The sequence below is a fragment of the Lactuca serriola genome, chromosome 8, assembly GCF_051521515.1.
Source record: "Lactuca serriola cultivar US96UC23 chromosome 8, Lser_US96UC23_V15, whole genome shotgun sequence".
NCBI lineage: Eukaryota > Viridiplantae > Streptophyta > Magnoliopsida > Asterales > Asteraceae > Lactuca > Lactuca serriola.
In genome coordinates, this window is record NC_136415.1 from 108,310,472 (window position 1) to 108,330,976 (window position 20,505).

Here is a 20,505-nt window from a genome sequence, read left to right on the forward strand (position 1 = left end):
AATAATAGCAAAAATAATAAATTAGAGTTCAAAAATGATCAGGAACAATGTTTATATCCTGTACTTATATGTAAGTAATAAATTAAATTGAAAATACCTAAAATTCCAATATTTTCCATGCCTAATATAGGCATTTAGTAAATCTTTTTTTTTAATTTTTATATCAATGAAACTAGTGGTGAACATATGAACCGATTGGACCGGACCGGACTAGTACCGGTTTGCATTCATCGGACCGGTTATTGGTTCTTAATAATTCGCATTTTCGGTTCCAATTTTTTACCGAATATGCATAATGTTGAATTTATGAAGTTCTTTAATTGGTATATTTGAAATCGGAATGACATATTTTTCCAACATATAGTTTGTTGTTTTTACCTTATTTTATACAATAATTTCATCTTATTTGGTTACATAATCTTTTTTTTTAAATGATTATATCAATGAAACTAGTAGTGAGCATATGAACCGATTGGACCGGACCAGACCAGGTTTGCATTCATCAGGCCGGTTATTGGTTCTTATTAATTCGCATTTCCGATTCCGATTTTTTACCGATTATGCATAATGTTGAATCTATGAAGTTCTTTAAACTGTTATAACTTATTTCTTTGAAATCGGAATGACATATTTTTCCCAACATGTAGTTTGTTATTTTTAATTTATTTTATACTATAGTTTCTTATTTGGCTACATATTCATTGGGTTACAGTCACTTGAAATATTTTCGGCTTTTTTGCATAATATTGAATCTCTAAAATTCTTTAAAGTGTAATAACTCATCGTTTAAATTTAGAATGTCATCATACTTTAAATTTAGAATGTCATCATACTTTTTCCAACATGTAAATTACTATTTTTACTTCATTTTAGACTATAACTTCGCCTTATTTACTAACAAAACCAATCAGTTATAGTCCCCCAAAGATAAAGTATCAAAGTTCGATTGTTTTCAGCTTTTTTGCATACTGTTGAATCTATGAAACTATTTAAACTATAATAACTCATTCGTTTGAAGTTGGAATTATATTATATTTTTTCCAGCATGTATTTTATTGTTTGTACTTCATTTTACACTACAATTTAACATTATGTGGTTATATATTCATTGAGTTTTAGTCCACCGAAGACAGTGTATCAAAGATGAAATATTTTCTGTTTTTTCTATTTTTTTCTATTGTCTGTTTTTCTGCATTATGATGAATCATAATTCATTCAATATGACAACTCAAACTGTAACGTCCCAAAATTTCAGACTAAAAATTTCTTTTAATAAAAAATTACTTTAAGCAAATTCATCATTTCAAAACATAAACAGAGTATTAGTTTCCAAAATACATGTTCGTTATCAGAGTAAACATTCCCAGGCTGTCTAAACTATGGTGTGTGTCATGTGATCACCCCGAGCTCTTCCCTCCGCTACCGGAAGTACCTGAAACCAAAACTGAAAACCGTAAGCACGAAGCTTAGTGAGTTCCCCACCCTACCACATACCATGCAAGCATATAACATACAACATTCAGCTAGGAGTTACGGGCCTCGCCCACACTCGTGAAGATACGGGCCCTGCCCACACTTCGCTGGCCGGGAGATACGGGTCCCGCCCACACTCGTGAAGATACGGGCCCTGCCCACACTTCGCTAGCCGGGAGATACGGGCCTCGCCCACACTCGTGAAGATACGGGCCCTGCCCACACTTCGCTAGCCGGGAGATACGGGCCTCGCCCACACTCTACTATCTGGGAGATACGGGCCCAGCCCACACTCCACTCTCGGAGAGATACGGGCCTTGCCCACACTCAACCGCTAACTCATAATATACAAGTATATACAATCATATACTAATCATTTAGGAGATACGAGCCTCGCCCACACTCAGCTACTATCACAAATATCATAACATAACATATTATCAGACATATCTGGGGTGTTCGATCTACCCTTCGGTCCTAACGACCGAACTTGGGGACTATTCCCCCTCCTACTACCACTATCACATATAACATAACTTGCCAGCATATAAACATATCATCACATACTGTCAGACATTTCTGGGGCGTCTGACTACCCTCCGGTCCTAACAACCGAACTCTACTGATGAGTCATGGAACCCCATCCATGCTCCTACTGATAGTGAGATACGGGCCCAGCCCACACTCACTCTTTCCCTAACTTGGGCCTCGCCCCTGATCTGCTGCTAATGAGATGCGGAACACCATCCACACTCTGCAATTGGTGAGACACAGGACCTCGCCCACACTCACCTCCCTACCAGGCACATACAAGTATCACGCAGACAACAAGTATAAACTATCACATAACCATTCCTTGGGCACCCGCCCTCTGTCATTGGACCTCGTCCCGAATATCATACTAGCATACTATGCCTAGGGCTAACCCCCGGGTCTTTTACTCATAACTACATGGGCCGGCATTGTGGCCGTAGACCCATTCAAACAAAGGGAAACTCACCTGCACTGGCTGAACTGGCTGATGAACCCACTAGCTGCTGCCCGGCAACTCTCTGAACTCCTGCTCCACTCGCTCCCCGAGTTACCAATGTCAATGCAAAACTGAGTCTAACTGACCCCCGAAAGACAACCAAATCAACTCTGGTCAAGGTCAAAGTCCCGGTCAAATTCAACCTTCCAGGTCAACCCTACTCGCCGAGTCACCCTATTGACTCGCCGAGTTCATATGTTCAGAGTCCTTCTATTCGCGACTCGACTCGCCGAGTCAGTCCATGACTCGCTGAGTCTACCGATTTCTGAGTCCTGACCTGTCCAACTCACCGAGTCTCCATTCGACTCATTGATTCGAGTCTCAACTCGAAGGGTTTGGGGTTTTCGCGACCTGAATCGCCGAGTCCAAGACAAACTTCAATAGACTCGCCGAGTTGTTCATCCAACTCGCCGAGTTCCTGCCCAACTTCATCTGACTCGATGAGCTGTTCATCCCACTCGTCGAGTTTCTCCAAATCTTCATGCTACTCGCCGAGTCCATTCAGATCTCCATACATGCAGAGGACTTTTGAGTCATGCATGGACTCCAAACTGTAGATCTACCCTTCCCAAGCCCATTCCTCACGTAAAGTTGCAAACTTTACGTGTAGAGAAGGAGATATAGGCAAAATACACCACAAACTAGGGTTTAAGGCAAGGAGGCTCCATAATCAACTCAAGGGCTGCTACTTTATGCTTCTCAAGACCATAATATGCTTAGATCTGAAGTAGCAACTTCAGATCTGGCTTCTAACTCAAAATAATAACATTATGGCTAAAAATCCCCAACAACCACACATAGATCTAGGTGCAAAAAGGGTCCAGGAACTAGTTTATTACCTCCAAATGCTTAGAATGAACTCACAATCCCAGATCTATGGCCCATTCTTGCTCCTCCAAGTTCCTTCTTCCTTCTCCAAGCTTTAATGCACCTTCCAAGGCAACAAATGGCTCAAATAGAGGATATGGCGGCTAGGGTTTAATGTTCTGGGTGAAAGAGGCAGTAAAGGAACCCTAGGGGAGAGAATGAGGCGCTTAAATAGGCTCCAAGTCCCGAATTTAGGGTTTTCCTTGCACAGACTAGACTCGCCGAGTCCACTTGGCCGACTCGCCGAGTTGGTCACTTACACCTCGACCCGGATCCCGCTCGGACTCGCCGAGTCCCTCCTTGGACTCGCCGAGTCGACCCCTAAACGTAGGGTTTTCTTTCCTTTCTTGGTCTTCAAAACTTTGGGTGTTACACAAACAACTCATCTAAACGTGCAAACATTCAAATAACTCATCTAAACTATTGGGCAGCAACTATTTCATCGGCTTGTACCCTCTACATTGCATGTTGTATCACTTCCAACCTGTCTAAAAACCGAAAAAAAACTCAGCACCGACATCGGTATATGTTTAACGGTCCATTTATTGGTCCACTCATTTCCCCTAACCAACTCTAGTTTCAATGGTTCTGGTCCGGTCCAAATGCCCATCCATAGATGAAAGTATGTGGTGAGATGTCTTCAGTAAGGACAGTTTATAACAAGGAAACATTTAGCGACAATTTTTTAACCAACGAACACAAAAGGCAATGAGTAGACCATTAGCGATGAAATGGTTTCTCCGTATATTTACAGCAATGACCTAGTTGCCTATAGCAATTACTTCTAGCTTCGCTACAAGTTGTATATGTTATAGAAAATGGGTCATGTAACATATCAAAATAGGTTATATTTAACTAAGATTCTAATGATGTGAGGCATCACCTAACAGCAAATTCAACCCCCAAGCTTTACGATTTATGTATGACAAGCCGAAGAACTTTTTTGAGGAATAATTTAGGGTGGGTTTTTCTAACAATGCATAAATTGCCAATGGTTTAAAACAATTTGAGATACAGGTTCCACATTTTGTGTTAGTGATCTTTACTATTGCAACATAGTTTATGTGAGACACCAAAATCTCTTCCATTTTATATTTTCTGTTAAAAACAAGATTATACCTTATGATGTTATTGATGTTGTCAAGAAAAAAGAGAAAATACTTATCAGGTCTGCAACATTTTTAGTGTTCATCCAAAGGAAAGCAGACATCAACAAGAATATGATGGGTTTTTGGAAGCTAAAAACGATATTTTTTATTAAACAATTTAAAAACGGAAAAATGAAGACTTTAAAAAATAACTAGTTTATTTTTAGACCATTTTAACAAAACCAACAAGAGGGTCCAATTACATGAACTAGAAAGATTACAACAACCAAAGGATGTTAAGAATACAACCTTTGAAGACTTTGATCCCACTTGATTTTGGGGAGTTGATGAAGATGGCAAAAACTCAAGAGTATAGTTTATCTATAATATATCCACCAACAAGAGTAAGTCTCATAGGAATGATTGTTCCCTTCTTATATGAAGTACTCCTTAAGCCTTTATGTAACGCTCGGTTCTCAGGAAAATTTCTTAAAATATAAAGTGTTTATCCATTTTGCAAATTAGTCTATTACGTTGGGCATAATCAACGTACGTTGGGCGTACCATGGCGATTCATGGACACGGGACTTTCCCCTAGTACGTTGTGTGTACCTATGGTACGTTGGGCGTACTCGAGCTAGGGGAAAACCCTAAATTTTAGGGTTTGGACCCTATTTAAGCACCTTATATCCCATGGTTTCTCTCATTACCGTCCTCCATTGTCCCTAAAGTATTATCTCAAAACCATAATCCCATTTTACATAAATTTGAGCCTTCAGTGTGTTTTGGTGTGTGTGTCGTGCATCTAGAAGAAGAAGAGCTCTTTGGAGGAGGATTAGTTTGCTTGGAGCTTGAAGATCTAGAACTCCCTCCACCTTTTCAAGCTTCTGGAGGTATAAAGCTTCAAAATTTATGACCCCTTAGCTTAGATCTAGATTTGGGATTATGTTTTGGTCCCATGGTTTTGTTCTTGTGAGTAGAAGTTACTCCAGAACTTGTATTGGTCATTTCTTGGTATTTATGGAGTTGTAGATACACCTGTCAATGGAGCGGGTTTGGAGCGAATCACCAATGATCCAAACCCTTTAAAAAAATCTAAAAACATGACCCGCCCCGCTTTAATAACCCTCAGGGTTTTGAATAATCAAATCCATACTTGTATCCACCAAATCAACGAATACCCGACCCATTAACCTGACCCTTTTACAATATTAAAATTTCACAATTTTGATGTGTGTTATAAAGTAATATTTAACAAAAATATAAAATTTCCATATAGACAAATATACATTACTTAATACTCAAAATCCAATACAAAAGAATTTCATTTTACTTAGACATAGAATTGCATACTTGTTGTGTGCGTGTGTGTATGTGTCGGTCGGGTTTTAAGTGGAGCGAATCGACAATGATCCATACCCAACCCATCTAATAAAAGGGTATAAGGGTATGGATCGTAAACGGCTAAACAATTCAAAAATTAAAATCCAAATCCGTAAAATTCTTATGGGTTTGCAGTGAATCAGGGTCAAAAACCTGCTCCATTGACGGGCCTAGTTGTAGAATCTTAAAAATGCCATCTTGATGGGTTAAGCTCAACCATGCATGAGGTGATGGTCTTAATATGAGGTTAGAGTGTTAGAAATGCATGTTAGGCCTCTTTGAGCCATGCAAAGGCATCAAGTTGATGACTTTATCATTTAAGATGTTTCCCTTGAGGAAGATCTGTGTTTTGGACGTTTGGACTTAAACATTAAGTGCTTAATGTGAGTTTTGGCATTCTGAGGAGTACGCGGGCGTACAAAGGGGTACGCTTAGCATAGTGCGTTTAAGCCCTGATTTTCTTTTGTTGTGTAACTTGTATGCGGGGAATACTCACCAGAACCCATCTTGGGCAATTTCTTGGGCTTTAGGTCTTTTGGGCTTAGGCTATAGCTTGTTGGTCCTAGGGTAGGAAGGGTAAAAGGGTCTTTTACTATTTATAAGAGGATTTTGATTGGACTTTAGTTGTGGTAATTACACCGATTATTTATTAGAGTTAGTTTGTATGTGTTCAGTTAAGGATCCATCGTAGCAACAGCATGTGAGTGTGTGTCTGTGCATCATTTGATTAAGGTGAGTCTTCTCAAAGTGTGTTAGCAAGTTAAATGCACTAATGTCAGCCCATAAATTATTGTTATTAGAATGCTAGTTGTCTGTGTGACTCTTGAATGTATCGTATGTGTTTGAATGTATACCGGGTGGGGCCGATGTCAGGCTAGGCCAGATGAGTGTGTTGGGAGGGCCTGTCGTATGTTATTGACAGATCTATATTAGGCAGGGCCCAATGACGGGTTAGGCCCGATTGATGTCATGGTGAGGCCCATTATATGTATGGTATGTCGTATTTTGGGGAGAACTCACTAAGTTGTGTGCTTACGGTTTAAGTTTTGTTTCAGGTACTTCCAGTTCGAAGGGGAAAGAACCATCTTGATCGCAGTGCATCCACCCATGTTTCCGCACTTTTATGATTTTGGAATTGTACTCTGATAATTATTTTTACTTTGATATATTTTCGAATGGTTGATATGAATATTTGATGATTTTTGGTTGAATTAAAAGTGAAATTTTTACTTATGAATTTTGTGATGTTACAAGTTGGTATCACAGCCTTGGTTTGAGGGATTCGGACACACTCTCGGGTGTGTCTGAACTAAAACTGAGGATTTGATAAAATTTTCATAAAAAGAAATGATTTCTAAAAAGGATTAGTAGAAAGAAGGGGTGTGATGTATGCAATCGTTCGAGCTCAAGCAAGCGTTCCCAAAATACTCATACATGTTTGTTTGATTCAGTATATGAATATTTGAATAACATGCTAGATTTGGGCTAACGATTTGCTCAGAATGTTTATGATAAGAGAGATGCATTGTATGCTTATTGTATGTTCCCCTAGAACTGCATGCTAGTTGGATTACAGATGGCATGTTAGGCAGTGCTCTGGTTAGAACTTGATGCTCGAATGTTGCTTGTTTTGTTCTTTATAGGAACCACTGCTAATACTAGTTAACTATCAAGTGAATATGGTAGGTTACGTGTTGCGGAAATTAGATAATGGTAGAAGGTCAGGTTTAACTCTATTGCGCAACTCATGTTTAAGTCCAACCTTTATAGTGTGAGACCTTAAAGTTAAAGAATTATCTATCATCTGTGACATGTAATTATATTCGCGAGGTAGTTAGAGGGTGTTAGTAGGGGTTTCTTCTGGAGCTAGTAGCATAGAGTAGTGGGAAGGGAGTCCTAGGAGAACCTAGGAAGCATGTTAGCATTAGCATATGCATGGGTTAGCGTAATATGGAATGTTGGGGGTTACTTAGAGAAATTGGGACGAATTTTGAAGAAAGTACGGATAGGTATGAAAGGTACTATTGGGCACGTACTATTTGAAGCATAGGATCCATACTCGAGTCACGGGAGTCACGAGGATACTAAGGGACCCACTTGGTGTGAGATTCTTAAAGTGTTTTCTGATGGTTTGTATGGTTTATTTTCAATATGGTGGTCACTTGAGTTGGTTTGGGTCCTCGTGAGGGATCGGGTTCGGGCTCTGGAATCGGACCCTTGGATGATCAGATGCGGGAGTTCATTTCAACTGAGATTACCTGCAGCATTTTGGAGCAGACTCGTGTGATCTTTGGTATGATCAAGAAGGGTATCATGGAGATTTTAGATGAGTGCATGGGTGCACGCTCTCTAACATTTTGAGCGTTTCGTGTCTGTGAGGCTCCTGAGTTCTTTGGAATGAAGAACCCTATTGCGAGCAGACGATAGTTGACAGACATCGGAAAGGCCTACCGGACTAGCTTCTGCCCGTTGGGTTTGAAGGTCAGATTTGCATCATGTCTTCTGAAGGACAGAGCGCACGATTAGTGGGATGAGGTGGATTATGCCTTGGGAGGTGAGGCAATTGAGACGATATCTTGGGATGATTTTGTTACTAGATTCAGAGTTAAGTTTGCGCCCATGATTGAATTTTAGCAGTTGGCAAGAGAGTTTCAGGACCTTTTCCAGACAGTCGAGACTGTGACGGAGATCACATCCATGTTCTATGAGAGGGCTTTGTTGATTCCACATTATATGGCGGACGAGGAGATAAAGAAGGCTCAGTACCATGATATGTTGAAGGATGAGATTCGGGAATTTGTGAGTATGTATAGCTGCAAGACATTGGATGATATGATCACTTAGGATCACGAGTGGGAGATTGATATGGATACTATGATAAAGAGGAATTCGGTTTAGGTACAGGTATTAGAGGGCTGGGGGAAGAAGCCTAATACTATGGATTCGAGATCGAGGGCCAGAAGGGCCGGGGTTGGTGCGGCCGGTGTGGCTGGACGCACGAGGGAGTTTGTAAGGCGGGTGGTTCTGGCTGCTTCAAGTGCGACAAGACCGGTCACTTCAGTAGGGATTGTACTGTCACCACTACCACCTAAGGATCGGGTCTGATTTGCTTTCATTATAATCAGAGGGACCACAAGAAGGTCAATTGTATGAGTTTGGCAGCACAGGAAACAACGGTAGCACCTGCTCCGACGACATTGAGGATTACCGACGGCCGCCAGGTCAAGGCGGAGGCGGCAGTGGTGAAGAGCCAAGCTTTCCAGCTGACAACCGAGGAGGCTCGCGCAGTACTAGATGTTGTTAATGGTATGTATTTCCTCCTTATTTCATTATTTTTTTGATGTTTATGCTTATTATTATATAATTTGTAACATCTTGTTTATTAAATAAATAAATAGATAAAATTGATGAACGAATAGTCGCCTAAATCCATATTATTTAGTGGAGTGTTGGTTTTGGAAAACCGAATGTTATAATTTGGATTATTCGGGGGGTTAAAGCGTCATTTCGGGGCTTATTTTGTAAAGATTTTTAGAAGAAAATGTGTGCTTGGTATCATTTGGATTTAATATGAAAGGATTTTGGATGGCTGGGGTTAAAAGGGTAAATTATGTACCTAAGTTGAAAAGAAATTGTCATGGAGGGGCTATATGGTAACTTTTGGGACTTGAATTGTTATAAATCTTGGATGATGGGGACTAAGTTGTAAATTATATCCTTATAATGAAAAGGAGTTGGGAAGGAGGGGCCAAAGGTGTACATTGAAGAAAATTGGAGATGATCGGTTATTAAACCTGTCACCATGCATCGCCACTAAACCCTAACCCTAGATATGTTAACCAACCACCACATCCTTCACCCTCCTTCTTCAACTTCGGTGCCGCACCACCCTTATGCCCCCTTCACCACCTGCGCTACCACCATGTTATTCCCGATCGGCAAACAACGACAACGACCACTAGAGGTCTGCCACTCTTCTCTTTCTCCTTCTTAATCTGCCACCTTACGAACCTCCAACCGCCACCATTGTCGGGAACAAGAACTGATAGTTTGAACCACCGGGATTGCTGCCATGTTGCGTTGAAACGGTGAAGACGTAGTCGTCGCTGCTCATTTTCGTTGAAGATTAAGCTGTCGCCAGAGATGCTCTTCTGCCACTGTGAAATGGTGGCTTAGCTCGTGGAGTTGTGAAGCAGATGCGTCGTGTGGCTGTAGCAGGGAAGAGACGCCAGTGTGGGCGGCTACCAAACGCCATGACCGTCGTTATGTTGTTGTTGCTGCCAGAAAAACCCAAGGAAAAACCACCACGACTGTCGGCCATGGTGGTTGCCGCCTCAAGGACAGCCATGGTTGGTGTGTATGTTGTTGTATGGTGTTAATTTTGTGTGTGTGTGTCATGTGTGGGTGGGTGGTTGTCTTAGCCAGAATCACAAGAGGGCCACCACAACCACCGTGAGGTGGTGGCTGCCACCATCTACCACCACCTGTCACCACAAGGGTGGTTGTGGTGTGTATTTATTATGTTATTTTGAGTGTATGTGTGTTTGTGTTCATTGTAATATTGTTTGTAATCGTGCCAGAATAATCAATAGAAAAATCCATAACCACCACCGTGAGGTGATGGCTGTCGCCTCCTGCCGCCACCAGTCACCGTGTTGGGTGGCAGTGTGCCTCGTTCGCGTTTTGACTCATTTGGGATGCTTGGACAAAATGGGCCCAATGAAACCCTGGTGGGCCCAATGGAATTATTAGCTATAATTGGGCTATAATAATTGGTTGGGCCTTAAAGTAATAATTGGTTGGGCCTTAAAGTAAGTCCATGTAGAGGTTTGGGCCCAATTTGGAAAATTAGGCCATATGTTGGGCTTTGGCCCATTACTTGTCTATTGGGTCTTTGGAGTGTGAGTTGGACCTTGGGCTTGGAACCCAATTATTAATTGGGTATTGTTTGGTGTTGAAAGTTTGGGAATCTGTCATCCAGCAGCTAGAGTTTTATTCGCAGTACTTCAGCAGTGCTAGGTGAGTCTCCTCACCATACCAATGGGTCTAAGGCACCAAGGACGGCCCATTTTATGATATGTGTTATGATAGTATGACATTTACATGGAAGACCTCTAGGGTTCCCGAGGCAGTAAACTAAGACCATGTGGGGGTTCCCATGGTAATTAGTTATATGTGTTATGTGGTATGCTAGCTATTATGTGACATATGGTATGCTAGATATTTCTGTGATATGCGGTGTGCTAGTTGACTTTGTGTTGCTTTCATGGAAGACCTCGGGGGGTTCCCGAGGCAGTTGGATATAAGACCATGTGGAGGTTCACATGGCATTCCAGACTAAGACCATTTGGGGGTTCCCATGGTAGTGATCTAAGACCATGTGGGGGTTCCCATGGCATCCGGTGTAAGACCATGGCGGGTTTCCATGGCACCTTTATATGTTGTATGTATGGCTTATAGGGTTTGTATATGTGTACTGTTAATTCATTATGTGTTATGTTGATATGATTGATGGTTAGGTGTCTAAGCCCATAACTATTATTGGTATGTACTCGACCCGAGAGTAGCATGGTCCATTTGGGTTGCATAACACCAGGACAATTTGTTAGGATGGACTCTTGAGAGAAGGTTATATATATGATTTGTTAATATATTATAAGTTATAATATATTAATACGAAATCATATGTTTTAATTAGTATTGATCAAGAATTAATTTGGAATTAATTTAGTGATCAAAAGAGACTAATTAAATATATGGGGACTAATTATGGTAATTAGTTATATTTATATGTGTTGGGATTATGATCCATGTTGAACCAAGTTTATGTATGGATACATAAAGAGTTGGGCCACATGAACCATGGATCATAAAACCCATTGGTATGGATTTGGGTTATATCCATGACTCTTGAAATCCCACAAATAAATATGTAGTACATTGCCTAAAATCACCACTAGAAGTTCTTGGAGTCCTTGGAGGTGTTTTGGGTGCATGGAATTCTCTCTCAAGAGTCACCTTTGCCCTAGGTGAGTTGTGATTCCATTTGAGGTGCAACACTTTGGGCACTAAGTTCTTAAAGGCCAAAGTGTTTCAAGCAACATCAAATACATCATGACTTCAAGCCACATAAAAGGTATGTTACTCTAACTAGTATCTTGTATTGTTTATGACAAATTTCTAGGGCTGTGCATGGGTCGGTTTGGGTCGGTTTTGGACCCAAACCCAACCCAACCCATAAATGGTCGGTTTCTGGTTTTCAGAACCCAATAGGATCGGTTTCTGGTCGGTTCGGTTTCTTGGGTTCTAAGGTTGGTTAGGGCGGTTTTTTGGTTTCTTGGGTTCAACCCATACACTCACGGGTTCTGGGTTTAAACCCATGGGTTTTGGGTTTTAACTCATTTTCCATAAATGAAGCAACAAGTTAGATACTATAAAAATAACAAATTGAAGTTAAGTACTTCAAAAAACATGAGTCTTACAACAAATAGTCCATTACAAGTAACAACTAAAGCCCGAAATAGTCTATTACAACCAAAACACAATCAAGTACAGGTGGTTTCTCGGGTTGGATAGGTCAGTTTCTTGGGGCGTTTTGTCGGTTTTAAGTATGGGTCGGTTTCTCGGGTTAGATGGGTCGGTTTCTGGTTAAAAACCGAAACCAAACCCGATTTTCAGTTTCTAAAAATATCAAACCCAAACCGTCGGTTTTGCTTCGGTTTCGATTTTTTCAGTTTTGGTTTCGTTGGTTTTAGTCGGTTTCTCGGTTTTTTGGTTTGGGTTTGCTCACCCCTACAATTGCATGCTAGTTATAGGTTTAATGCCTTGGAAACCATTTGCATGTATAATTAGTGAAAACATAGATCCAAGGTATTTAGGATTATATGTGCACCATAGGATGTTGTATTATACTAAAACCCATCAATGACATTGGTATGGAAGACCCCGAGGGGGTTCCCAAGGCAGGTGGATATAAGACCATGTGGGGATTCCCATGGCTTTCCTAGTTAAGACCATGTGGGGGTTACCATGGCAATAGGCTAAGACCACGTAGGGGTTCCAGTGGCACCTGGTGTAAGACTTTGGAGGGTTTCCATGGCTTCCCTATATGTTTGTATGCATGGCTTGTGTAGTTGATATGATTTATGTGGTTATGTGAATAAGACCTTGGAGGGTTTCCATGGCATCTTCATATGTGTAGATGCATGTTTATGTGATTGTTATGATTTATGTAGTTGTTATAGCTGATATGGATTATGTGGTTATGTGGATTATGTGGGGTATGCTCTAGGGAACTCACTAAGCTTCGTGCTTACAGTTTTGTTTATGGTTTCAGGTATCATCGATTGGGAAAAGAAGGGCTCGGATTGATCGTAGTGCACACACCTATGTTTTCCATATTAAATGATTTTGGGATGAACTTTGAGAAATGATTTAATTAAGAATGTTTTGAAATGTTTGAAATAAACGGTATCAATGTTTTAGCTATATTAAAAATGAAATTTTGACCCCTGATTTGTGGGTCGTTACATAATTGTTGTTATATAGGGACGTTCCTAGTAAACGGTGTTCCAACTTTAGTTATGTTTGATTTGGGCGCCACCCGATCATTTGTGTCTCTTGCACATAGCAAGAGGTTCGGTGACGCTCCATGGGAGCTTGATTATCCACTAGAGGTAGAGATTTTTGATGATCTCCAGTGTAAGTATCAAGGGTACATCGAGGTTGTGTTCTAGAGTTATTTAGCGAGCAATATCCGATTGGCTTGGTTCCTATTCCTTTACGCAAGAGCAAGGTGATCATGGGAATGGAATGGTTAAGCCCTAATGGGGAAATTATTGTCTTTGGGAATCAGTTAGTTCTGGTTCGAACCCCAAGTAAGGGAGAACTAGTTATTCATGACGAGGGAGCTCAGTGTGGACCGGCTCTCTGTTCAGCTGGGAGAGCTAGGATATATTTATAAAAGGGATGTTCTGGTTTTATGGATTATGTATTGGATACCAGAGAGGAGAAGAAGAGTACAATTGATGGTGTGTCGGTTGTTCGGGAGTATGTGGATGTGTTCCCAAGGGACCTGCCCGGAGTGCCTCCCGAGATAAAGGTGGATTTTCGTATTGATTTAGTTCTTGGTGCAGCTCCGATAGCCAAGGCACCTTATCGGTTGGCACTGCCGGAGATGCAAGACTTGTCTACACAGCTGCAGGAGATGTTAGATAAGGGATTTATCATACCGAGTAGTTCACCTTAGGGAGCACCAATATTATTTGTGAAGAAGAAGGATGGCACCCACAGGATGTGCATGGATTATCAGGAACTGAACAAGTTGAAGGTGAAGAACCGTTATCCATGTCTGAGGATTGGCGATTTGTTCGACCGGATTCAGGGTGCGTCTTGGTTCTCCAAGATTGATTTGCGATCAGGCTATCATCAGATGAGGTTTCAATATGAGGATGTTCAGAAGACGACCTTCGGGACTCGTTATGGTCATTAAGATTTTGTGGTGATGCTTTTTGGGGTCACCAATGCACCACCAGCGTTTATGGATCTCATGAACCGATTTTGCAGACTGATGATGGATCTGTTAGTCATCGTGTTTATTGATGACATCTTGGTCTATTCTAATACAAAGGAGCAGCATGAGGATTATCTACGAGTGGTTTTGGAGACTCTGAGGAGGGAGAGGCTATATTTCAAATTCTCTAAGTGTGAGTTTTGGTTGTGTGAGGTGCATTTTTTGGGGAACCTTGTCAACCAAAAGGGTATATATTGGTCGATTTGGCCAAGATCGAGGCCGTGATGCAGTGAGACGTTCTAAGGTCTCCATCCGAAATTCGTAGTTTCCTTGGTTTAGTTAGGTATTATCGGAGTTTCATCGAGAATTTCTCTAGGATCGCAATTCCGTTGACTAGGTTAACGAGGAAGTCTACTACTTTCCATTGGGGGGCTGAGCAGCAGGCGGCGTTTGAGACCATGAGGCAGAAGTCATGCGAGGCTCTGATCTTGACCTTGCCAGAGGACTTTGTTTCTAATTCAAGAATATACCAACTTAGTTATTGGTTTAGACACCTTAATCCAACAGTCTTGTCATGAGACTACCACGATGTGGGAGATGCTTGGCCACGACATAGTGGCCAGCTGATTTGGTTTTTGACTATTGATATTGACCGTTGATCGTTGACTTTTTGACCAAGTTGACTTTTAGTCAACCTGAGGATTTTTAGGCTATAGATTGAGGATGTATCTATGATTGTTGTATAGGTGGCTCGTAGCACCAATCTTTGTTTCATGTGAGTTGTGTTGATTGTCTGCTAGCCTGCGAGGTGAGTTTTCTCCATGTACTTTGTACTACGGTATGTATCCTTGTGTTTAGGATGTTGTTATGTTATAGTGATATGTTAGTTTATCTATTATGATTATATGTGTTTGTTGGTTATTGTTTGTTTGTTTGCATATGTCAACATACTGTGGTCGGGTTGAGGCGGTTTGGCTCTATGTTGTAGGTCAAGAGACACATGCGGTCCAGTTGATATTGTTGGCCCAAGGAGAGCGGTCTATCCACGTGTTGTAGGCTCAGGAGAGCAGTCCATGTGCACTGTAGGCCTTGTTCCAGTAAGACGGAAGTCTCATGTTCATGCATAGTGTGGGTATTGTTGTGTGGGGTATTTTGGAGAACTCACTATGCTTTGAATTACAGTTGTGGATTTAAATGTTTAAGATACTTCAGATGATCGTGGGAAGGAAGAGGCTTGACTGTACACCTCATCCAATCATCCTTTACCGTTTGTTATGATTGTTTAATATATATATATATATATATATATATATATATATATATATATTCTGAGAGTTATTTATAAGTTTTTAGAAAAGATTCAGAAAATATGTTATTTCTAAATCATTAAACTTACTGACAAATAAAACCAAATTTTATTTGTGTTATTGATTCACAAATTTAGGGACCAACAATATTTTATGTTTTTATATAAACCAAATTATTTTATTATAATATTTTCTTGAATTAAAACGTAATTCTGAACTATATTCGTCTCTGTAGGTCGCGCCCACACATAAGTTTGGTGATTTTTTGTCTACAAAATCCATAATTTGTCCCCCCACACATTGTGTTGGAGTAAAATCATACAAACTTGTAAACCTATTATATATATATATATATATATATATATATATATATATATATATATATATATATATATATATATATATAGGGAAATGATCAAATGAGAACACCTAAAAGGTTGAGAACGTGAAAACAATTCTGAACTAATCAATATATAAGGGCATATAGGTAAACTTATCTTTTAATTAAATTATAAAAAATAAAATAAAATGATAGTTTCCTAAATTTTTGAGATTCTAATTGACTGTTACCAAAAAAAAGGATTTTTTTTTCCTGTTACCAAAAAAAGGGTTTTTTTCCATTTTCTTATATCATTAATGAAAGATGAAAAAAAATTCAATTTCAAATGATTTTATCTTGCTTTACGTGATTCTTGTCCATAAATGAATAAATATAAAACTAATTTATTGAGTATACAGTCGACTAAAAATATATAACAATTTACTAATTTTATGATTTAATTTATCAAATAGTATCATATTCATAATTGAAAATATCATGACTGGATTTGTCTTTTGTTTTTGTTCATGAATTGATATCAGTTTTTTAAGAATTCATCATTTCATTACAAATAAATATGCCTCTAATTACAATCGTAAATGAATACAACTCTAATCATGCATGAATACATTTACAAGAATACAAAATACATCTAAATTCCTATATTTTCAGTAGTTATATTCATAAATGAATGTGAATCATAATGAATTTCTACAACATTGTTTTTTTTTCTTCAAATTTTCTTGTTACTGTCATACATATAGAAACGAAGAGGGACACCCTTGATCATGCTATCAATTTCCATGCTTTACGGTTATCATTATTCGAAACATCAAGCTCTAAATTACACTTGTTCAAAACATAAATCATTAAGGTATATTATCATGCAATTATAATATACTTCTATTCATTGATGATTAACTACAAATGAGACATTTGACATTATATTCATATAAGATTACAACTGAATTTTTATTGATAAATTAACATAGTCAAATTCATAGATGAATAAAACTAGATTAACATATATTAATACCATGATTCAAAAAACATAAATGAAAACTGAAGACCAGAATGCCATTTTCTTGAAATTAATTTAAAATTTTTATAATAATTAGTAAATCAAAGATTAGCTTTGATTTTCTTTCATTGAATATCAGAAAAAGTAAATCACAAAAAAAGATTGAGAAAGAATCGAGGAAGCATTCGACTTCCAGTTTTCTGAATTTGGGCATTTCATCGAGCACCTTATGTGCATAACTTATCTTCATCCCATATTAGCCAATTTAAATGAGTAAAGTACCGTACCTGAGAAACATACAAAAGCACAAGAATTTCGCCTCTTGAATCTAGATGTAGGTCTGGAATGGTGGTGCTTGGGCTGTGTTGATTGTTCGAGAGTGGTCAGCAGTAGTGGTTGTGCTTTGGAACAATGACGATAGCAGTGATGGTCTGTCATTTTTTTTAAAACAAAGATGCTGGATCAAGAAGAAGGCACATTTAGGGTTCTTTTCATCTGGAGTGGTGGAGTGTAGGTAAACGAAAGAAGCGTTGTCGGCTGAAGAAGAAGAAGAAGAAGAAGAGATGCCCGACCTGGAAATGCCTTAAGTCAGAAACATACGATGGTCCGATTAGGGCTCTAAGACTGCGAAAAATGATGGTGCAATGGAAGAGATCGTGGTGTATAGATGATGGAGGCGATTTATTATTTATTTATCCCTAGGTATGGAGAGAAAGAGAGATGAAGAGGTAGATGGGAATTTTGAAAGGAAATATGAGAGAGACTGAGAAATTATAGGAATGGACTAAAGTTACAATTACCATTATACCCTTTTGACTTTTTGAAAGTTACACTATAATACCAACAATTTTAAATTTTATATAAATGGTCCGTCTAATGATAGCTTTAGATTTAAATATATTGATGGGCCAGATCTGTTCTCGTATTCTCAACTTTTTAGGTATTCTCATTTGATCATATATATATATATATATACACACACTCACACGTTTCTAAAATTTAACAAAAACACATTGTTTTTATTAAAATTTCCAACAGATAGTACATGCATGATACATTGTACATAGTTACACACTTCTTTGTCATTTATAAATCATGGTATTTACACATATATGATTAGAATATGTAATGTTTTTTATATAAACCATATATATTTAAATTATTTTATTATGATATTTTCTTGAATTAAACTATTTTAGTTCTTTAAAAAAATACCGGCATCACCCTAAAATTTAGTTAAATTGTTTGAGAGTACTTGCAATAATACATTATACACACTTCTTTGTCTTTTATAAATCTATGATATTGACATATAACACGTCATATCTTTTAAATGTCATGGTTAACACTTATGGGTCTATTGAGAGATGATGTTATAATATTTTATAACATTAAGGGGAAATGGTGTTCATAGTGTTATGACCATGTTATGAAAATGTTAAGAGGAGAAAAATAGAGAAAGAAGAAATGTGCAACCAACCAATGTTTCCGTTTTAATATGCCATAATGCCAACAAGGTATGTCATAACATCAAGGGGAAATGGTTTTCATGGTGTTATGACCATGTTATGAAATGCCACATCAACCAAAATATCACTTCTCGTTGTCCATATCATATGTTCTTAATACAAACTTTCAGATTTTATAGTTGTTGTGATGGTGAAATATGGGGAATACAAGGTTACAAATTAGGTTGTGCTTGGGTATTTCAATACTCATCTAATAAAATTTGTAACATATATTAAAAAGTTCCCTAAGTTTTAGTTTTTATATATTAATAGTATATACATTTTTTATTATATTATATTATAATATACATAATTTTATATTTTTCGTTGATAAATTAATTTAATGAACATATCATAAATAGTTTTTTCAATGACAAACATTAACTTTTATTGTCAATTTCTAAACGGAATATAAGGCCAAAGGGTATGGTCACATGATGTTCACTAGAAAAGTGATGTCACATATGCGCCACATCACCCCCCACTATATGTTCACTACACATTCATTAGTCTTGGAAATGGTTATCACTAGACAATGTTTTTTTTATATATATTTAGATTAAAATAAAATAAAAACTAAATTAATAACATAATTAGATATTTCACGTTACATAAAAACATAAAACATAAAATTTCAAATCTAGATTCCGAATAACCATAAAAAATAAAACTTAAAACCTAAATAACTAAAAAACATAGAAATTAAACATAAATATTAAAAACGTTAAAACCTAAAATCCATGCTTTTCCCGAACTTCTTTTTGGATTTTCAGAAATGCGGCTAAATTTTCCGGGTCGATATCTGGTTGCGGCTTCATGTTTAAAATTTGAAGATCGGTGAGTGTTTGTTTCCGGCGCCGAGCATTCTCCGTTGACTCGTATTTTGTTGTAAAAAACTTAGAGTTTTGTCAATTTTGTCCGCAATCACGTCTTCGTTAATCCCTTTTCCGCTTGAAGATGCCGCTTTTTTCCCTTTATCCCTTCCCGGTGGCCGACGAAGTTGGACTTCCGGTGGACCCTCCCCTTCGGTCCCATCGAAGTCGTCACTGAGGTCGACGCCAAAACCCACATCAGATTCCGAAGTTATTGGCCTTTTGTTGGAGCCGATGGTTGATTCCGAATGCAAAGTCTTCGGGTTAAGGACCCATTTTGGACCCTTACGACAAATTTCTCACGCTTTTGGTGGCCGAACGCTTTACCGTCGGTGGTAACTTTGAATTGTTGGCATGCGGTTGATAAAATATTGAAATCGTTGCTACCACTTTTATGCATATTTTTCAGATTTTCAAATATGCCGTTAAACTTGGTGCACGCCGCTCGTAGTTCACGCCATTTTCCGTTGACCGCGTCGTACGTTCGACCCGTTTGCCTTCCCAAAAGCGAGTGGAAGTGATCTAAAACACGAACCCAAAAACTGGTTCCCGTTTGCACGTTGCCCATCCTTGAGTCACACGATATAGAAATCCAAGTTTTAGCTAAAGCTTCCTCCTCCTCTTCGATCCAAGTTGTTCCTCTTCTATTTGTAGCTTTTCCTTTTAATTTCCTACGCCTAGATGGTTGTGTCTCTTCGACCCGATCGTCCTCGTCGTTGTCCAAATTTATAGTTGGGGATTGAGAACAAGGGACTTGAGATGGTTGTGTTTGGAATTGTTGAGATGGTGGTGTTTGGAATTGTTGAGATGGTTGTGTTTGGAATTGTTGGGGTCGAAATTGTTGAAAACCTTGGAAATGAGATTGTGGTAATTGTTGTTGGAAGTAGTTTGGTTGAAATGGAATGTTGGTAAATAGAGGTTAATGTTGGATTGGGGATGTTAGCATTTGAATGTAACATTGATATTGATCATTTAGAGTGGTAGAGGTATTTTGATTTTGCTCCATATTTTTTAGAGATAATGAGATAGTGGAGAGATTATTTGTAGAGAAAGATGTGTTTAGTGTGTTTATGTATTTGTGTATATATAGCAGAGGAAATAAATTGAAAAGTTTTTTTTTTTGTT

At 38.6% G+C, this 20,505-nt stretch overlaps 1 long non-coding RNA gene across 1 annotated transcript; it reads right to left on the reverse strand.

Annotated features, from left to right (window-relative positions):
- Positions 1 to 1,249: 1,249 nt before the first annotated feature.
- LOC145071045 (uncharacterized) lies at positions 1,250 to 17,757 on the reverse strand. The gene is made up of 2 exons (XR_013690201.1): positions 17,288 to 17,757; positions 1,250 to 1,432 (listed from the first exon to the last, which is right to left on the reverse strand). It is a non-coding gene; the product is annotated as an uncharacterized LOC145071045 (long non-coding RNA).
- Positions 17,758 to 20,505: the final 2,748 nt, after the last annotated feature.